The sequence below is a fragment of the Lithobates pipiens genome, unplaced genomic scaffold (assembly GCF_037356315.1).
Source record: "Lithobates pipiens isolate NorthernLeopardFrog02 unplaced genomic scaffold, aLitPip1_a1.2 Scaffold_13, whole genome shotgun sequence".
Lineage (NCBI taxonomy): Eukaryota > Metazoa > Chordata > Amphibia > Anura > Ranidae > Lithobates > Lithobates pipiens.
Window position 1 is genome coordinate 215,471,685 of NW_027507718.1, and position 22,443 is coordinate 215,494,127.

At 40.9% G+C, this 22,443-nt stretch overlaps 1 protein-coding gene and 1 long non-coding RNA gene across 3 annotated transcripts in view; one reads left to right on the forward strand and one right to left on the reverse strand.

The window, feature by feature from the left end:
• The window catches only part of PSD3 (pleckstrin and Sec7 domain containing 3), an 857,533-nt gene that overhangs the window by 206,062 nt on the left and 629,028 nt on the right, over positions 1–22,443 (forward strand). The window lies entirely within an intron of this gene.
• The window catches only part of LOC143974626 (uncharacterized), a 133,151-nt gene that overhangs the window by 76,442 nt on the left and 34,266 nt on the right, over positions 1–22,443 (reverse strand). The window contains exon 2 of the long non-coding RNA XR_013272256.1: positions 14,930–15,009. This is a non-coding gene — a long non-coding RNA (uncharacterized LOC143974626). The remainder of the gene's footprint in view (positions 1–14,929; positions 15,010–22,443) is intronic.

The following is a 22,443-nucleotide window of genomic DNA, read 5'->3' on the forward strand; positions in this document are numbered from 1 at the left end:
GGTTAAATATGAAATATTGCATATCATTATTTTACGGGCTTCTGTCCAGCAGGTAGATGAAGCTCTAGCCTGCATTTCACATAAGCAGCTTTTTCAGCTTTTTTGCTGAAAGAAGTCCTTTATGCACAAAACTCAAATGAGTCATCACAGCAGTAACACATCAAACATTGTGAGGTTTTAATAAGAAAAGGGAACTGCAAAGAAGGCCTGTCTGTCAGAAACCATGAATCAGACCGAGACAGACGTACAGTTAAATCACACTTGTTTAATAATAAAAGTAAATAGAACAAACATAGTCAAAACATAGACAAAGTTTGGTAACCGGAACGGATAGTCAGACAAGCCAGAAAGTCAGGAAGCCAGGGATCAGTGTAGTGGAACAGCAAGCAGGATCTGGAGCCATAAGCAATGCCAGCCAAGCAAGTCTTTAACAAGAATGCAGGAGATAGCCTCTGTAATGTTGACCAAGTCGAAGGCAGAGATCCTCTGGGCTGGATGGTTTAAGTAGGCAGGGCTGATGAGCAGGATATCATCAAGTCACTGTGGAGAGTGAGGTGTGGAGGTGAGTCACTGTGGAGAGATAGGAGCTGGTAATTAGCCGACAGCTGAGCGGCTAGCTCAGAAAAGGAATGGCTGAGCCCAGCCCTGACACTGTCTACATCTACTGTACCTTTGTCATGTATTGAATGTTTATCTGTATATATCACAAAACTTAGTCAGGGATTGCTGCATTGAAAGTCCATAGAAATATATAAAAATTACATATTATGCTCCAAAATACATCAGTTTCGGGCAAAGTGCTTAATGCCGTTCTTCAGGCTGGACCATAGCATATATACAGTATATACAGGTGCATCTCATAAAAATAGAATATCATCAAAAAGTTAATTTATTTCAGTAATTCAATTCAAAAAGTGATACTGTGAAGTGATAATAATAATTAAAAGTGAAACTCGTATAAACCCAAAATTCAGTATCTCATAAAATTTGAATATTGCACAAGACCAATACAAAAAAAGGATTTTTAATACAGAAATGTTGGCTTACTGAAAAATATAATAATATAATAAAAACAGTGTAGCGCTTCAGTAGTAATAATAAATGTAAACAACATAAATTATAAGAATAGCAAAAAACACATGGATCTAAGTGCCTGAAAATAAAAGTCCAACATTAGACGTTCAATCCACTATGTTGATGGCATAAGAGTGACCAAACTGTCACAGGGAAGAGAAATGATGTACTAGACGAATGTGTTCATGCTGGTATACTTGATTGTAAAACATCAGAGAAAAGTAGATAAATACTTCTTACCGGAACAGTTGGACTCACACAGTCATATGACGGTTGAGTCTAGAAGGCTTGAGGTCACAATCTAGGACCAAAGAGTGTAAGGAGAGAGGTCAGTTGAGCTGATGGAGGAGCTCCGGGCGGTTGTAGGCTCAATGATGGATCCCTCCAAATGGAACGTCAAGGTGTTCAAGCTCAAACGCAGCCCGCTGTGCCAATACTCCAGCCTCCCCCGAATGGGAAGGGGGATGTTTGTGAGGATTTTAAACCAAAGCAATAAAAGAAAAGAAAAAGAGGCTCCACATGGTGCGGGTCAAACGATAAAAAGACGTTGATTTATTGAAGTCAAAGGGTAATAGATGACTTAGTGATCACATAAAAAAGCAAAAATAAAATTAAAAGCAATGTGCCCCAGTTGAAGACACATATGTCGAAACGCGTCGGGTGAGCTGTTGATACCCCACATTGCTTTTAATTTTATTTTTGCTTTTTTATGTGATCACTAAGTCATCTATTACCCTTTGACTTCAATAAATCAACGTCTTTTTATCGTTTGACCCGCACCATGTGGAGCCTCTTTTTCTTTTCTTTTATTGCTTTGGTTTAAAATCCTCACAAACATCCCCCTTCCCATTCGGGGGAGGCTGGAGTATTGGCACAGCGGGCTGCGTTTGAGCTTGAACACCTTGACGTTCCATTTGGAGGGATCCATCATTGAGCCTACAACCGCCCGGAGCTCCTCCATCAGCTCAACTGACCTCTCTCCTTACACTCTTTGGTCCTAGATTGTGACCTCAAGCCTTCTAGACTCAACCGTCATATGACTGTGTGAGTCCAACTGTTCCGGTAAGAAGTATTTATCTACTTTTCTCTGATGTTTTACAATCAAGTATACCAGCATGAACACATTCGTCTAGTACATCATTTCTCTTCCCTGTGACAGTTTGGTCACTCTTATGCCATCAACATAGTGGATTGAACGTCTAATGTTGGACTTTTATTTTCAGGCACTTAGATCCATGTGTTTTTTGCTATTCTTATAATTTATGTTGTTTACATTTATTATTACTACTGAAGCGCTACACTGTTTTTATTATTTTATCTGTTGAACTTCGTTTGTTTTTGGTGTTGGCTGCTGTTGTGGCCGTTGTGGCCATTTTTTTATAAACTATAGCGCAGTGTTTTCCCCTTTTTTTGTATTTACTGAAAAATATGTCTATGCACAGTACAGTATGCACTTAAGACTTGGTCGGGGCTCCTTTTGCATGAATTGCTGCATCAACGTGGCATGGCTTTGAGGCGATCAGTCTGTGGCACTCCTGAAGTGTTATATAAGCTCAGGTTCCTTTGATGGTGGCTTTCAGCTCATCTGCATTGTTGGGTCTGGTGTCACTCATCTTCCTCTTGACAATACCCCACAGATTCTTTATGGGGTTTAGGTCGCTAACCAACACCATTCACACCACGGTGGTGCGGCGATACTTTTACTTTGAAATATTATGGACAGTCTCGAGGCACCCTTTAACAATTATGGACAGTCTCAAAGCACCCCAGTCTAAAATGTAAAAACTATTCTAATTGTTTTACAAAACGAAGCAACATCCACACAGGTAGGACACCCAACATTAGAGGTGATTTATTCTTCCAAAGCAATTACATTTTTGCACACTGACTAGTATTTTAATGATTCTCTTCTTCCTCAGTGCTTCTCCATCACTCAGCTAATGTGACCCCAATGCTTGCCCCTCACATTTTTGTAAATATTTTATTATATCTTTTCATGTGACAACACTAAAGAAATTACCACATAGACGGCAGAAAACTAGGGGACTTTAAAAGTGTCAAAAATGGAGGATTCTGTCTAAAACATTATGTAATCATTCCTATTTTGTTTTCTTTGTTATTTATTTTCTAGTAACCAATTCATACAACACTATAGGTTCTCCTGAAGAAGCTCATTCGAAGCGAAACATGTAGAGCAGTAGTGTTTGCATCTGTACATGAATTTTAATTAGAAATACAACAAGGATATTTTATGATAATGTTTTTATTGTTATAAGTAAAGCATATTTTTACAATACTGTAATTAATTCCTCCATTATTGAAACGTTTAAAGTCCTGTAGTTTTCTGCCTTCTAAGTATTCTTTAAAAATGGGGATGTGGTGTCTACTCTGATCTCGTTGCCCTCACCTTTCTTAAAAATTACTAAAGAAATGACACTTTGCTACAATGTAAAGTAGTGAGCGTACAGCTTGTATAACAGTGTAAATTTGCTATCTCCTCAAAATAACTCAAACACACACCCATTGATTTCCAAATTAGGCTCAATTAGCCGTTTTTCCTTCCAGTTGTCATGTAACTCATTAGTGTTACAAGGTCTCAGGTGTGAATGGGGAGCAGGTGTGTTAAATTTGGTGTTATCGCTCCCACTCTCTCATACTGGTCACTGGAAGTTCAACATGGCACCCCATGGTAAAGAACTCTCTGAGGATCGGAAAAAAAGAATTGTTGCTCTACGTAAAGATGGCATAGGCTAAACAAGGATTGCAAAGACCCTGAAACTGAGCTGCAGCATGGTGGCCAAGACCATACAGTGGGTTTAACAGGACAGGTTCCACTCAGAACAGGCCTCACCATGGTCAACCAAAGAAGTTGAGTGCATATGCTGGGTGGTCAGCCTGTCAGTGCTCAGACCATATGTCGCACACTGCATTAAATTGGTCTGCGTGACTGTCGTCCCAGAAGGAAGCCTGTTCTAAAGATGATGCACAAGAGAGCCCACAAACAGTTTGCTGAAGACAAGCAGACTAAGGACATGGATTACTGAAACCATGTCCTGTGGTCTGATGAGACCAAGATAAACTTATTTGGTTCAGATGGTGTCAAGCGTGTGTGGTGGCAACCAGATGAGGAGTACAAAGACACTTGTGTCTTGCCTACAGTCAAGCATGGTGGTGGGAGTGTCATGGTCTGGGGCTGCATGAGTGCTGCCGACACTGGGGAGCTACAGTTCTTTGAGGGAACCATGAATGCCAACATGTACTGTGACATACTGAAGCAGAGCATGATACCCTCCCTTCCAGGGGTGGACTGACAACTCATGGGGCCCCCGGGCAATAGGAGATTATGGGGCCACACAGTATTCACAAACACACAGTATACACAGACATGTTTCTATTGGCTGAGAAGGTACTGGAGAGGTGGGGCAGCTATAATTTCTGGATTTTTATACCAAAAGGACGGTAAGGGACATTTCAGAGACAGATTAAAAAAAACACAGATTTTTACATACTGTCCCTGGTTTTACTGAGGCTGGCAACCCTGATGGGGCCCCTAGTGGCTCGGGGCCCACGGGCAGTGCCCGAGTGGCCGAATAGTCAGTCCGCCCCTGGTCCCTTCGGAGACTGGGCTGTAGGGCAGTATTCCAACATGATAACAAGCCCAAACACACCTCCAAGATGACCACTGCCATGACCACTGCCTTGCTAAAGAAGCCGAGGGTAGAGGTGATAGACTGGCCAAGCATGTCTCCAGACCTGAACCCTATTGAGCTTCTGTGGGGCATTCTCAAATGGAAGGTGGAGGAGCGCAAGGTCTCTAACATCCACCAGCTCCGTTATGTCATCATGGAGGAGTGGAAGAGGACTCCAGTGGAAACCTATGAAGCTCTGGTGAACTACATGCCCAAGAGGCTTAAGGCAGTGCTGGAAAATAATGGTGGCCACACAAAATATTGACACTTTGGGCCCAATTGGGACATTTTTTACTTACTGGTGTACTCACTTTTGTTGCCAGCGGTTTAGACATTAATGGCTGTGTGTTGCGTTATTTTGAGGGGACAGCAAATTTACACTGTTACACAAGCTGTACACTCACTACTTTACATTGTAGCAACGTGTCATTTCTTTAGTGTTGTCACATGAAAAGAATAAAATATTTACAAAAATGTGAACTGTGTGTGTATGTATGTGTTTGTGTGCATGTGTGTGTATATACAGTATATATATATATATATATATATATATATATATATATATATATATATATATATTATGAGGTGTTTACTTAGTTATATTGAATGCTGAGACTTGTAGAACACATGGCAGAGGAGTACTTTCTGTGTACTTAAAACCAGGGCAAAATCTTGGCTTATGTGGCAAAAATGTATAGCATTTACATTGCTGATTTAATTAGTGTACTAGGCTGATTATAATGATTGCCAAATTGGGGTACGTCTAATATTTCCATATCAGATACTATATACAGTACATCATATCTCCAAATCTCTCTCCCTTTGGTGTCAAACTAACTTTGCTAAACTTAATGAATTTTATTAAAAAGAGCTTTTCACATAATCCAGCTTGTAGACTTTTTTTTAGTAGCCATGTGAAGTAATCTGGGGGATGCTCTTGCTAACCCATTTTTAAAAATGCTAGTTGCCTGGCTGTTGAATGGCTTCAATGCTTTCAGAGTCACTGCATGCTGCTCAGTAGAAAAGTCCTAACTCCTAATCTGTATATATTTTTTGGGTTAGTGACTGTATTGTTTTGCCCAGGAGGGCCAGCGTGACAGCCAGGCAACTAGAATATGCAGAACGATAAGTCGATAATGGAAGGCCTCGTGTTTCTGTCAGGAAATGGTTTGCCTGGGTTAGTTTAATTGAAACTGAAAGAGAATTATAGCCTGGCAAAACTATTTGAGCTAAGAGAAAACATTCCTGACAAGCATAGAGAAGTTGCGGTGAATTTCTAGCACATCATCTTTTTATGTTTAACGATGTCATTTATCAGAATTTCACACATGCACATTCATGCAGTGTAACACACCTTCTGCTACATTTGGATTTAGACTTTGACAAATGTCTAAACTTGGCTAATTAGATGCAGATGATGATTTGGAGGATCTTGAACATAAGAATATTAAACAGATTCGTTTTCGGTTATGTGACAGTTCTCAGAAAAACAAAGCTATTTTGCTAGAAGAAGCTCCTTTCTAGAATACCTGCAACTATAACTGAATAATTATTTCTAGCAAATCCTGCTTTGGGAGTGTGCCCCATGAGAGATGACCATTGTGCTGGTGGTTGCTCTCTAATGCCGCGAACACACGGTCAGAATTTCGGCCAGCAAAAGGACGATGATAGCTTTTCGTCGGAAAATGCGACCGTGTGTATGCTCCATCGGAATTTTGCTGGCCGAATTCCCGCCAGCAGAAGATTGAGAGCATGTTCTCAATTTTTTTCGACGGAAAAAGTTTCTATCGGAAATTCCGATTGTGTGTGTATACAATTCCGACGTGCAGAAACTCACTCATGCGCAGATTCGACTACGAGACGGAAGCTATTGGCTACTGGCTATTGAACTTCCTTTTTCTAGTCCCGTCATACGTGTTCTACATCGCCACGTTGTAAACGATCGGAATTTGGTGTGACCGTGTGTATGCAAGACAGCTTGAGCGAAATCCCGTTGGAATTCTGTTGGGAAAACCATCAGAGCTTTTTCCGGCCAAAATTCCAATCGTGTGTACACGGCATTAGTTGAAATTCAAAGTCCTTTCTCCCTTCACCTCATAACCCCACAGCAGTAATCTTTTGGTGCTGCGGGGGTTAATACAGCTGCGTGGACTCGTCACAGGCACGCATCAACAGTGCTATGTATGCTCTTCTATTAATTTCATTTAAATTATAGCTCTGATTAATAAAAAGCTCTCTACAAATGGAGGGAGGCAGACCTTTTTTTATTTATCTGCTCGTTCTCCATTCATAGAGCACTTTTCATTGATAGAAGCTATAGTACAGATTCTATGAATAGAGGAGGGGGCTGATAGGGCGGATATAGTCTGCACTCTTAATGAATGCATATGACAGATGCAGCAGCTGTAATAACCACAATAGTATTGGAAGATTGCTGCTGCTGGGATGTGGGGGGAGGATTGCAACTAAAGCCTCGCACACACGATCGGATTTCCCATCTGGAAATGTGGGATGACAGTCTGTTGGTGGAAAATCTGACCATTTATACGCTCCATCAGACAAATGTTGTTGGATTTTCCGCGGACAAATGTTGGATGGCAGGTTTTAAAATTTTCCACGAACAAATGTCTGTTGTCGGATTTTCCCAGAGTGTGTACACATGTCCGTTGGACAAAAGTCCAAAGTACAAACACACATGCTTGGAAGCAAGGATGAGCCAAAAGCAGTTGTAACATTCGTGACATGACAAATTATGAAATCTCGAAAATGCAGCGCACATTCTCTTCTTCTTTAATGGGATAATAATGAAGCTGCTTTGCTGGTGATACTGATGGAGTTATTGCAAACAATTTTTCAAAGGATTTTTTTTTCTAGTGATATCAAGAATAATATTATTATTATTACATTGTATTTTTTTAAATGTAACTGCCTACTCCCAAACTGTCATTTGAAGTAAAATACATAGCCAAGTATTATTCTCCACATTGTTTTTTATTGTGCATTAAAAAAAGAAAACAAATCAAATTAGACATGCTATCTGCCAATAGAACCAAAAAGTGCATACTATGCATCCAAAAATATAGAAAATATCACAAATCAAATCATTATTGTTTAACCAAAAAAGAAAATAAAAGTCTCATGCATGTATCCTGCTTCTTAATATAGGGGATCAACAATGCCAAGAGTTGGTGAAAGCAGGGGTCTGTCATCCGGAGAGAGGACAAGAAATTCAGTGTTAGCTTTAAGTTTGTATTAGTTAGCGCTTACACAGGAGTGAGGACTCCCTGCCCTCATGTGATGGCACCAGTCCCTGATTAGTCAATTGCCAGGCAATATTATTATACAGGATTTATATAGCGGCAACAGTTTGCACAGCGCTTTATAACATGATTACAATACAATTAAATACAGAAGGAATCAGAGGGCCCTGCTCGTTAGAGCTTACATACTACTGTCATGTACAAGGTAGGGAAGTGAGTCTCATGATTTCCTATATGTGAAATCGCCAGGTATTTTCCTTTGTTCCCATGGAGGAGGGCCCAGGATCAAACTGAGCCTGTTTCTTCAGGAGCACCACATCAAACATCTGAGAGTCCAAAGCGATTTTTTTATTATATGATCAGTAAAAAGAAAGGCAAAGTGTATTATTGGATTGGATTATTGGATTGAAAGCAACAATAATTATAGTTTTTATGACAATTTTTTTTGTCACCGGCAGTCTGTGCAGCATGGAGAATGAACGCTTTCACCTTTAGGCTCCATTCACATCTACGTGTTGCTATTTTACAGGTGTTTTTCGGGCATTTTTGCAGTGTTTTTGTACAGGCGTTTTCAAGTTTAAAAGGTCACCAATGTAAAAGCAGTAAAACGCCTGTATTCTGGCAAAAAAAATTAAAAATCTCATGTACTTTTTTGAGCAACGGGCATTTTGCTTTAGGTGACAGAACACTCAGATGTGAACAGGGGCCATTGGAATGAATGGGATTTGTCTTGGTGGGCATTTTTAGAGCTGAGGCTTATGCCGGACTTTTCGACAGCCAAGGTCCGACGGAACAAATCCGTCAGACAATTCAACCGTGTGTGGGCTTCATCGGACCTTTGCTGTCGAAAAATCTGACGGACTTTAGATTTAAAACACGTTTCAAATCTTTCCGACGGACTTGAGTCTGGTCGAAAAATCCATTCGTCTGTATGCTAGTCCCACGGACAAAAAACAACGCTAGGGCAGCTATTGGCTACTGCCTATGAACGTCCTTATTCTAGTCCGGTCGTACGTCATCACGGTCAAATCTGTCGGACTTTGGTGTGATTGTGTGTGGCCAAGTCCGTTCGTTCGGAAAGTCAGTCGGAAGTCCGGTCATGTGTGGCATTAGAGCAGAAAAACGCCCAAAAACACCTAGATGTGAACGGAGCCTTATAGGTGTCTTATGGGAACATTTCCCTTCACTTCTGTTCTGATGATAACTGTCCTCTCCACATGTAATCTCCAAGAGCCCTCCAAGTTCGTACTTGGACTGCAAAAATATTAGAGTGTAGGTTTATTTAGAACCATGGAATGAAATAGACTGTACTTTGAGGCAGTTATCTGCACCCCCGCAGTACAAGCAAAGCCCTATCCTTAAAGTGGTGTGCCCATTTTAAAATAAAAAAATTTAAAGTCAGCAGCTACAAATACTGCAGCCGCTGACTTTTAATAATCGGACACTTACCTGTCCCAGGGTCCAGCGATGCGGGGGATCGAAGCCCCGCTCATCCCCCCCCTCCGTTTGGCGGCGCCGGCATTGTAACTGTGGGCGCTCGGAGTGCCCGCGCAATCATCTGGGGCCTGTCATATGTCCCAAATGATTGACAAGAAGGGAGGGGGCAGAGCTGAGCCCTTCCTGCACTGAGGGGAAGTGATGTCACCAGCCCAGGCACTGAAGGAGGCAGACTACGAGGGACCCCCTAGCAACAGCCATTTAAAAATTTCCAAATGTTTTATTTTTTATTTTTTTTAGGAATATTAATGATTTTTTTTTTTTTTTTGTGTGCAACCCCACTTTAAGGAGAGAGAGAGAGAGTGGTGCGGGAGCATGTGATTAGGCCCCTGTAAGGAGAAGGGGGTAAAAAAAACAAAAAAACCCTGCCACTAATTACCAATGAAGGGGGATTAAAAAAAAAAAACACTTCCATGAAACATAAGTGAAGAGAGTTTAAAGCCGTTGTATACCCATTTTTTAACATTTTTACCTACAGGTAAGCCTTATTATAGGCTTACCTGTAGGTAAAATAAATATCTCCTAAACTTGCACAGTTTAGGATATGTTCACTTTGCATGCAGCCGCTGACATCAGCGGTGAATGCCCGGCTGAAGGTCCGGCAGATGCTGCCAGATCTTGCCGGGAAGAAGACTCCCGTGTGCATGCACGGGAGTGACGTCACCACGGCTCCAGCCACTCACAGCGCCGGAGCTGCGAACCCAGAAGACACGCCGAGGGCAAAATGTCAGCTCCCTCAGCGTGGACCGGGATTAGATACCTCATTCTAAGGTAAGTATACTAGCTCATTATGACTTTGCCTTTGTTTTTTTCTTTTTTTTCTTTTTTTGTTTTCCTGCTGGTACACAACTGCTTTAAAGAACACTGAATACAGGCTGTCTCTGGATTACAAACAAGATAGGGTCTGTAGGTTTGAACTTAAGTTGAATTTGTATGTAAGTCGAAACAGGTACATTTTTTAAGTGTAAGTGCCAAACAAAAGTTTATTATGTTTTTTGGATAGCATAGAGAAGGGTTAACACTGGAGCTGCACAATTCTGGCCAAAAGGAGAATCACGATTTTTCTGCTTGGAATAGAGATCAAGATTCTCTCACGACTCTCGTGGCATAACATCATCTTTCACATTGCACAAAAAAATTGGGCTAACTTTACTGTTAAGTTTTTTTTATCAATTCATTAAAGTGTTTTTTTTTCCATTTTGAAAGACCACTCCACAAGTACAGTGTGACATAAAATACTGCAACAACCGCCATTTTATTTTCTGGGGTCTCTGCTAAAATATTATATATATATATATATATATATATATATATATATATATATATATATATATATTGTTTGGGTGTTCTAAGTAATTTTCTATCGAAAAATACAGATTTTAGTGTCAGAAAAAGGTTTAGTCTTTAAGTGGTTAAACTTCCCTCATTTACAGACCAAGTTAAAAGGACTAAATCTTACAATTTTCTCCTTATCTCTGTCTAAAAAATGTTGTCATAAACTTGGCAGGCTGCCTGTCTTCTTTTTAGACAGCTGTCAGCTGTGAGCAAAGAACTCTGCATAGAATCGGAAAATGCTTTGTTAAGATCACAAGGGGGAAGCGAAGCATCGCAATCTGATTCTTTAACGATTAATCGTGCAGCTCTAATTAACACCCCTGTAATGTTTGTTTTGCTGTCTGTGCCCCTGTTCAGAAGATTTCACCTCAATTTCTATCACTGTGACAATTGGATTTTGAAAAATGTTGGTTGTTGTGGAAACAAGGATTGGTGATAAAGCTTCAGTGGAGGTACCTTTTTCCTATGATAACTCTTATGCCCCATATACACTATCAGATTTTCTGCTGATTTATTCCTTCAGATTTACCAAAACCATGTAGTACAAGGGCCTGCCTGATTACATACAAATTGAAACTCCTAAGATCTGACCTCATATTATATGGTTTTGGTAAATCTGAAGGAACAACTCAGCAGAAAATCTGATAGTGTGTATGGGGCTTAACAGGAGTGAATTTCCCTTCCTAGGGGTAGATTTCCTCTCACTTCCCGTTATCTCCCTCTGTTTGTAAGTATGGGTTGTATGTAAGTCAGATGTATGTAACTCAGGGACTGCCTGTATAACCATCAATGGAAGAAGGGGGGCAGGTAGTTTTATTGTGTTCTCTGATCCCAATGCTGGGGGTTATTACTCCATCTGCTGCCACCAATGTTGGGGGCATTATTGTGGTTTTTGACTCTCTGACACCAGTGCTGAGGATTATTATTGTGTCCACTGACCTGAGTGTGTGAGATTATTGTGTGACCTATAATGACATTGATGATGGGGGCTAATAGTGTGGTCTCCGGCTCGCTGATACCAATGCTTGCAGTTATTAGTGGGGTCTCTGACTCGCTGACACCAATGCGAGGGGTTAATATTGTGGTCTCTGACTCGCTGACACCAATGCGAGGGGTTAATATTGGGGTCTCTGACTCGCTGACACCAATGCGAGGGGTTAATATTGTGGTCTCTGATTCGCTGACACCAATGCCAGGGATTAATATTGTGGTCTCTGACTCACTGACACCAATGCTTGCGGTTGTTATTGGGGTCTCTGACTCGCTGACACAAATGCCAGGGGTTAATACTGTGATCTCTGACTCACTGACACCAATACCAGGGGTTAATATTGTGGTCTCTGACTCGCTGACACCAATGCTTGCGGTTGTTATTGGGGTCTCTGACTCACTGACACCAATGCTTGCGGTTTTTATTGGGGTCTCTAACTCCTTGATACTAGTGCCAGGGGTTAATATTGTGGTTTCTGACATCAATGCGGGAACGAATTATTACGACCACTGACACCAATGCTGGGGGTTATTATTTTGATCTCTGGCACCAATGCTGGGAGTAATTATTGCCGCCCCTGGCAACGCTGCTGGGGGTTTTGATAGCGGCCAGTGACATCAATGATGGGGCTTATTGTACTTCTGTTCAGTGTGCATTGTGGTACACTGTAAAAAAAATACAGCAGGATTAACATTTTGGGCATTGAGGTGTCTTACAGACTGTTCATTTTAAAAGGGCTGCCGAGCCTAAAGTATTGCACTTCTGATAAGGCCTTTGATGTAAGTGGGGACTCAAATTTTGTTTTACATGTTTTTTGTTCTAAATCACATGCTGTTAAATATTAAATTTCAATTTGATCAGTACATTTATAAAGCTGATTTTTTTTTTTCAGCCTACAAATATTTGCAAGATATACAATGTGGCATTTGTACTAAAAGATTTGGAGACCCCTGCTCCAGACCACTGCATTTAAGATGTTCAATGTTAGACAACTGAATGGGGCCAACCCTTGTTGTGCTCTCTCTCTTCAGAAAGTTCTTTGTACTCCAAGTCCTGGTTCACATTGGTGTGTTTTGACATGGCAATTGCTAGCAATGGCACTTGCGGCACCGAACCGATTTCAAAAAGTAGTCTCTGTACTACTTTTTGCGATTTCGGGTGCGATTTCCATTGATATCTGTGCAGAAATCCGCATAGATGTCTGTGAAATCGCTACTGAAATCTGTACTGATGTGCGGGAGTGAAATCGTGTTCAGCTAAACTCGCACAGCTTCATTCCTGCAGCTCAGTGTGAACCTGGGCTTAAAAAAGAGAGCGAGAAATCGAAATATATATAGTACAGTGGATATAAAAAGTCTACACACCCCTGGTAAAATGGCAGGTTTCTGGATCATGTCAGAACTTTTTCCACTTTCAATGTGATCTATAAACCGTACAACTCAATTGAACGACAAACAAATCTTTTAGGTGGAGGGAAGTAAAAATAAAAAAATGAAATAATATGGTTGCATACGTGCGCACACCCTTAAACTAATACTTTGTTGAAGCACCTTTTGATTGTATTACAGCGCTCAGTCTTTTTGGGTATGAGTCTATCAGCATGGCACATCTTGACTTGGCAATATTAGCCCAATCTTCTTTGCAAAAACACTCCAAATCTGTCAGATTGCGAGGGCATCTCCTGTGCACAGCCCTCTTCAGATAGTCCCTAAGATTTTCAATGGGATTCAGGTCTGGGCTGTGGCTGGGCCATTCCAAAACGTTGATCTTCTTCTGGTGAAGCCATTCCTTTGTTGATTTGGATGTATGCTTTGGGTTGGTGCCATGCCTAAAGATGAAGTTCCTCTTCATGTTCAGCTTTTTAGCAGAAGTCTGAAGGTTTTGTGCCGTTATTGACTGGTATTTGGAACTGTTCATAATTCCCTTTACCTTGACTAAGACCCCTGTTCCAGCTGAAGAAAAACAGCCCCAAAGCATGATGCTTCTGAGGCCATAATTTGGCTAAAAAGTTCAACCTTGGGTTCATCAGACCATAGCACATTTTCCCACATGCTTTTGGGAGACTTCAGATGTGTTTTTGACAATATTTAGCTGGGCTTGGAATTTTTTCTTCATAGGAAACGGAAGAATATGGGAGATTGTTGTCACATGTACCACACAGCCAGTACTTGCCAGATATTTCCACAGCACCTTTGATGTTGCTGTAGGCCTCTTGGCAGCCTCCTTGACCAGTTTTCTTCTTTTCGTCAATTTTGGAAGGATGTCCAGTTCTTGGTAATGTCACTGTTGTGCCATATTTTCTCCACTTGTTGATGACTGTCTTCACTGTGTTCCATGGTATATCTAATGCCTTGGAAATTCCTTTGTACCGTTCTCCTGACTGATACATTTTAAAAAATGAGATCCCTCTGATGCTTTGGAAGCTCTCTGTGAAACATGGCTTTTGCAGTAGGATGTGACTAAGAAAATGAGAAAATGTCAGGAAAGACCTACTAGAACAGCTGAACTTTAATTGGGTTAATCAGGGGCACTTTAAATAATGATGGCAGGTGTGTACTGACTCATATTTAACATGAGTTTGAATGTGATTGCTTAATTTTGAGCACAGCTACATCCCCAGTTATAAGAGGGTGTGCATACCTATGCACCCCCCCCCCCAAAAAAAAAGATTTCAGTTTGTTCATCAATTGAGTTGTACAGTGTATAGGTCACATTAAAGGTGGAAAACGTTTTGAAATTATTCATCTTTGTCTAGTTTTTTTTACATCACAGAAACCTGACATTTTAACAGGGGTGTGTAGACTTCATCTTTATATCCACTGTAAAATATAAGTTTAAAGACATAAAAAAAAGTATTGACATAAAATCTATGTACTTTGTATTTATTTTGATTTAAATGGGTTTTGATTCTGTTAGATTCTAAATTGATTCATAATATTGTATGAAGCTCAATTCTGTGATCACTGTAGCACAAGATTGTAAGGTGGGGGGAGCAAATCAATTTTGTGGCACCCCCACTAATGAGACTGTGGTAGACCTCAAAGGTCTTTCGGTCCAAACATTTTACTGTAAATAGTACTTACCTGTATCAGCTGCTGTTGTATGTCGATATCAGTTGCTTGTGCATGTTTGATAATGTTCTTTGTCACGAGCCTCAAGCAACCTATAAAAGAAAGAAAATTGCGTCAAGAAGTCAGAGCAACAGAACACAGCCGGCATAAGAGCAATCTACCATCCCTACCATTGTCGCGGTCCTAAGTTATGTGGTTTTGTCCTTTCTGTCAAATCGGACAGTGGTCATTTTAAGTTTTATGGCTGAGTTGAATGTGATGGGTAAATGTAATGTTCTTATTTATTACAAGTATTTAGCAACTTAGTTCTGGTTTATATAGTAGTAAAATTATTTAATTACTTTTTTTTTATCATAAACCAATAATAAAGGGTCATGGTCATTTCAATCTATATGCATTATGTTTTATTAGTTAAGTTTGGTTTCTTCCTATGGTCCCATATACTTGTTCCATAACTGAGAGTTAGGCTCCATTCTCACTAGTGCGAGTTGTCATGCGACTTTGGACACATCAGGTCACATGACAAGGCACAATCCATTATTTCAGTGGAACTCATTCAAATCTAAACAACTTTAAAAAAGGTTCTTTCTCTAGACTGCTTTCGTCTAGTTTTTTCCATTTAGGCCCAGTTTACACTGATGCCAATTCTAAAGCGTTTTTGATACGCTCCGCATGCATAGATTTGCATGTTATCTGAAACAACATTGTTTTCCTTGAAGGCCGTTCACATCAATGTGGTGCGATTCTGATGCGGCTAAAAAAGGGTTATGTGTGAGTTTGATCCAATGCGGTGTAAATTCAGCTCCATAGACTTCAATTGGACTGGGTTTAAATCACATTCCTGTGTTCACTTTGAATCCAGGTTTTTTGGGTCCTATTGGGCAGACACAAATTTGCATTAGAATTGCACTTGACACACAAATCGCACTGTGAATTCACACAATTGATACAATTGCACTGAAATGTTTATATAATTCGCACCGCAGCAGTGTGAACCAAGCCTTAAAGTGGTTCTAAAAAAGTGATATTAAAAACTTTTTTTTTTTTAATAACAAACGTCATACTTACCTGCTCTGTGCAGTTGTTTTGCACAGAGCAGCCCAGATCCTCCTCTTCTTGGATCCCTCCCTCCTGTTGAGTGCCCCTACAGCAATCAGCTTGCTGTGGGGGCACCCAAACAGGCTTGCTCCAAGCCATTGCTCTGTCCTTTCAAACACAGAGCGCGGCTTGGCCTCGCCCCCACTCTCTCATCATTGGAGCGCCAATGGCTCCCACTGCTGTCTCAGCCAATGAGGAGGCAGAGATATATATGGCCGGTGGTCCTGAGTGGCCGCATATATACGACCATGTCTTTACAACTTACAGTGCTGATAGCGCACTCCATGGCAGCACATTAGTCAGCGGGGATGAGTAAGCTACCAATGCATCCTTGTGTTTGGGAGCTTTCTGATCATGTGACCGCTGTGAACGCCGAATGCCCACCTCCCCCCCCCAAAGCACCTTGTCCCTATATTGATGGAGACAAGGGCCTCATCCTCACAACCCTTGCCCAATGGTTGTGGGGGTCTGCGGGCAGAGGGCTTATCGGAAGCTGGAAGCCCCCTTTAACAAGGTGACCCCCAGATCCCCCCCCCCATGTGAATGGGTATCGGGTACATTGTATCCCTAACCATTCACCAAAAAAGTGTCAAAATGTTAAAAATGACAGTAGACAATTTGGGTCAAGTCCTTTATAAAAACAAAAACAAAAAACTGTCCATTCATCTTCAATCAAAGCGTACAACGAAAATAAAAAAACGGAAAAACCTCTGCCTCCATGGGAGGCTCCCGCTGACTGAAGCATCTTCACTATGACAGCTATATAGCTGAGGGCAAATGGGTGACCTCGCCCCCTTCTGACGTTACGTGACGGCAGATTTTTGAGGACTACAACCAAATGAGGCAGCGTTTTGAGAGGTACATACGGTGTGAATTAGGTTATACCAACATTATCTACTAAACTGATGACTTAAAATGGTGTTTTGAGGTTTTGGGTGTACACCCACTTTACCATAAAAGGCAAACAAGTCCTATATGTGCTAAATAGTGTGTTTTTCTAGACTTAGACTCCATACACACTATTAGATTTTCTATTGTATGCAATCAGGCAGGCCCTTGCACTACATGGTTTTGGTAAATCTGAAGACAAAAATCTGCAGAAAATCTAATAGTGTGTATGGGGCTTTAGACTAGGTTCACTGGTGGCAGTACCTTCCGTCTATTAAAAAAAAAAAATACCAATGCACAGCCAATTGCTTTTCAGCATCGGTTTACAGACATGCAGAAGGGGACACTACTGCCTCCTGAATGTTTTTTTGTTTTTTTTTTGTTTTGTTTTTTTATTACAGCCAAACAGGGATTTTAAAATGAACTTGACTGCAATTGTCATTTAGCTAATAGTATCTCTTGCCAAACTCTGTCTTCCGAGTTAAAGTGTCATTAAACCTAAAAATGATGGCATATGTAATACATTTCTATATCATTCTGTGCCTTTTCCTTTTTCTTGCACATGTCCTCATGTTGTAAAGCGCTGCGCAAACTGTTGGCACTATATAAATCCTGTATAATAATAATGTATTGCAAGTGCCAACAGTCAAGTGCGTATAGCCACACACAGCTTACACTGTAATACATTTCAATAGTCAATATTGCGCTGCAGCAATAGACCTGGTTCATTTCTTCATGGAAAGTAAGGTGTATTGTCAGTGTGCTCATATTTTCATTTATTGCAGTATTTTTTTATGCAGTGTGTCCTTCACATTTTTGCAAGTTTGTTTCTCTATAGTTTTGTTCTTATATTCAATACTGAAAATGTCTACATTAGCCACTAGAGGGAGCTTTCAGATGAATCTCTCTGCCTCTGTGTTGAGAAAAGATATAAAATAGCATTAGGGAACATTGCTGTCAGCTGAATGATATTATTGCATTGTAAAGGAGGAACAGTAAAGCACAACCATCATATAAACATAATGTGATGAACAAAAATGGCTGCCCCCATGTACACATATAATTACAATGTATCCATTGAGACAAGGTTTTTAAAATATTATCATGTGCCTCCTCCCCAGATGGCACAGATATTAGCGCATTTAGGCTAGGTTCACACTAGCCCATTCCACCACTGCAGATTGCTTTCCAGAGTGCAGCTACGCATTCGCTGTCAGGCATTCAGAAAGCAAGCCTACTGCTCCCTGAATGTCTTTTTTTTTTGCCACGTGGCAATTTAAAATGGGACTAATGCACCACAATTGCAAGCCAAAAGCTAGTGGCTTGGCCCCTAGCTCTTGAATGGGCAAGTTTGACAGGTGCTGCCTTTCAATTTGACATACCACATTAAATTTGCTGTGACACAAAGCATCGCAGCTGTGCCGTGTAAACAGCCCAGTCTGGCTGTATGGTAGGAATTTGGTTGGCTGAGCAGGGGGCAGCTCGACCGTGACTCAACCACCTGTTTTTACTGCCCCCCCCCCCCCCCCCCCCCCCCAGCCTCCAGTGTGAAAGAGATCTTAGTCTTTGGTGTGTATAGAGTAGAAAAATACTTTCCTTATTCCCCACTCTCCCACGAAGATCCTCCTCTCTGTTGGCTATGCAATCACTACCTCTGTAATTTTACAACACGCAATGCAGGACTAGCAGCATAGGTGTGCGCAAAGGGTGTGTCAGGTGTGTACAGATTCCACCTGTATGTTTTACCAGAGCCCCCTAATGGGGCTTCTAAAAAATTTGTAAAAAAAATGTAAAAAAATTAAATTGTAAAAAATACTAAATATAAAAACCATTGACACCATCCACTGCCCTAGTGACACCAATCCCTGCCCTACTGACACCGTCCACTGCCCTACTGACACATACAAATGCACACACACATGTGTGTTTGAGCTTTGAGGTGCACACCCTAATGCAATAGGCTGTGCACGCCTCTGACCAGAAGTAAGTGAGGTTGGTAACAGTCCACTCACATACCAGTTGTGGAGTATTCCTCTACTCAACAACCCCCCTGGACTAAAACAGCAATTAAAGGAGAAGCTATTTTGGCTAAACTTCTTCTGTATGTCACAGGAGTAAAGGTCGTACTGCACTTTTGTGACCTGTCCACTTCTTGTGAAGTCCACTGTCAGCTGATGTCACTCAGACAGTCAAGGCTCTGAAAAAATCTCAACCATATGGTTGGGATCCACCCATAACCCCGAATTGGAACCCGGCTCAGGCAATCCACCCCTCTATAGCCCTGCGCTCCAGTGAGCATTGGAGGGGCAGAGCCCAGAGCCAGTGACTGACCATCACAGCTTTGCTCAGAGCCGAGGGGAGAACTGAGCGATCAGCGTTCTTTGATCACTCGGCTCTCAGCGCAGAGCCGGCGGGGGGAGATATGCAGCATCAGATTGATGCTGCATCCACCTAAGTAAGTATAAATATTTTTTATTTTTACATACTTCTCTTTTTAAACCTTTCTATCTGGGTGATGTCATATGACAGTAATATTTTGCTGGTAACTGGAGTTCATCTTTAAGCTGATCCCTTTCACATATGTTTCCATAAAATGAATATGGTATACTATTAATTCCATTGAAAAAAAAAAAACATCCCTGTTTATCTCTGTGAACTCCAAGTAATGAAGGTAAACTGTTTTTGATGAGAAAATGAATGCACAAAATGTGTAAGGCATAAGATCCAATTCAGGTTCATGGTAGTGAAATTGTGTAGGAGGGAGAGCAGTGTCGCTGCAGCTGCTATTGAGTGCCAAGGAAAAACATGTTCCATTGTACGGAACTTCAATTATCTAAAAATAGATTGCTAAGAAACAACCTGTGTGGTTCAGGTAAAAAAAACATATTTTATACATGATGTAGGCAACATACACAGGTGCATGTATTCACTAAATTTTAAACAGGACCCTAAAATACAACCTAGCCTGTTATTATTTAAGTTTCTCTGTTCATTTTTATAGCCCAATATGTCCAAGTATAGCTTTCTTAAGGGGGTATTCAACTCTAATTTTTAAAAATTGCTGACAGGCAGGGTTTTTAAGACAGAAGATACCTTATTGGTCTCTTATGTCATAAATGCTTCCCTGCATGAGTTATGCAACCGCCCTCAGAGATAGGACAGTGACAAATAAAGCTGTAAGGGCATCACTTCCCTGATGAAGTCACGTGATCTAATGACGCAACACGTTGGGAGGAGCTGGTGATGTCACACCGTGAAAACGGAAGTGTGCGGCCGACTATTTTGTTGGAGGTTTTCCCCATTGTTATGCCTCTATATTGCTGTTTCCAGTATATGTGCACATTTCAGGTTATGTATATTGGATTTTAAATGAAACCATAGTACTGGAGACAGAGAGCATTATATATCCTCATTTTTAGGTTCCATATTAAATTTGGCCTAAGGATTGCTGAGGATGGAAATGGATTGAGGAACATCAGGGAGCTGGAGTAAAGAGTACAGCATTATGATCATTCATAGTTTATGATTACATATCATTTGAATATGCAGACACAGTGGACATTTTTCTTTTGATAAACTTTTGTAGGATATTTATGAATTATTCATGTATTAATTAATTTACATTTGAGTATGCTAAGTACTTGCTCAACACTTTTTTTTTCACCCCTCCCACTCCTAGCAAGCCTCAATATTTTGCTAGTGTCCTTAGGAGAACAGACATTCTCTCTTTGTCTGGAAAGAATCAAATCTTTTTTTTTTTTTTTTTTGATTATTTTCTCAAGATTTGTCCACTAGCAAATTTTTACTGAAGATCATTTTTGCAGCCTCCAGATCAGCTACTGTTCAACTTTGCCCTGGTGACCATACCTGGATCCTGCTTGGAGGAAGGTATTAGATATGGCATAGATTTAACAAGGTGTTGGAACCATTCCTCAGAGATCATGGTCCATATTGACACGATGGCATCACGCAGTTGCTGCAGATTTGTCGGCTGCACATACATGATGCAGATCTCCCGTTCCACCATATCTCAAAGGTGCTCTATTGGATTGAAATCTGGTGACTGTGGAGGCCATTGGAGTACAGTGAACTCATTGTCATGTTTAACAAACCAGTGGTGAGATGATTTGAGCTTTGTGACATGGTGCATTATCTTGCTGGAAGTAGCCATTAGAAGATGGATACACTGTAGTCATAAAGAGATGGACATGGTCAGCAACAATACTCAGGTAGGGCGTGGCATTTAAACGATGCTCAATTAGTACTAAGCGGCCCAAAATGTTCCAAAAACATATCCCCCCACACCATTAGGCTCCCTGCACACTGGAGCTCATAAACTGCAGTTTATTGGACTTTGGGCATTTTTTTTTTTAAAAGCCCATAAACTCCACTCTATGCTAGCGTATGTGCACACATGGACGTTTTTTTAGCTTTAATGAGCTGTGGAGTTTATGGGCTTTTTTCTGAACGCCAGAAATTCGCGTTCAAAGTGCCGTTTTCCACCGTCAAAAAACGACAAACTCATATAAACGCTCATAAACACGCGTTAATTAGTGTTCGGCGTTCTATTTTTTCAATGCATTGTGGGAATTTGGAATGCACTGTGGGATTTTTGGAGTGTCCGCTGTATATTTTTATTAAAAACGCCCATAAATGCTCATACATGCTAGTACAAAATGCTGTTAAAAGCACGTTTTTCAACCAGCATTTTCTCCCAGCAATCTGGCGTCCAGAAAAAGCTTTTTTGAGCTTCATTGTGCATGGAGCCTTACACTACCACCACCAGCCTGGACCATTGATACAAGGCAGGATGGATCCATGCATTCATGTTATTTACACCAAATTCTGACCCTACCATCTGAAAGTTGCAGCTGAAATCGAGACTCGTCAGACCAGGCAACATCTTATTGTCCAATTTTGGTGAGGCTGTGTGAATTGTAACCTCAATTTCCTGTTCTTAACGGACTGGAGTGGCACCTGGTGTGGTCTTCTGCTGCTGTAGCCCATCTGTTTTAAGGGTCGATGTGTTGTGCATTCAGAGATAGTATTCTGCATACCTTGGTTGTAATGAGTGGTTATTTGAGTTACCATTGCCTTTCTATCATCTGTCCATTCTCCTCTGACCTGTGACATCAGCAAGGCGTTTTTGTCCACTCACTGGATATTTTTATTTTCTTTTTTTTTTAACCATTCTCTGTAAACCCTAGAGATGATTGTGTTTGAAGATCCCAGTAGATCAGCAGTTTTTGAAATACTCAGTCCAGCCCGTCTGGCACCAACAACCATGCCACATTCAGCCCAGGTTCACACTGCTGCGGGACTGAAATCTTGCGAGTTCAGCTGAACTTGCGCAATTTCATTCCCGCATGTCCATCTGACGATTTCAGAGACCTTTATGTCTATTGAAATCGCACCTGAAATGGCCAAAAGTAGTACAGAAATCGATGTGGCGCCCGCAAATTTGGCGTTGCACCGATTCGAACGGTTCCATTGCGGGCAATAGCTGCCAATTTGGCATGCAATTCGAACATGTTAAATCA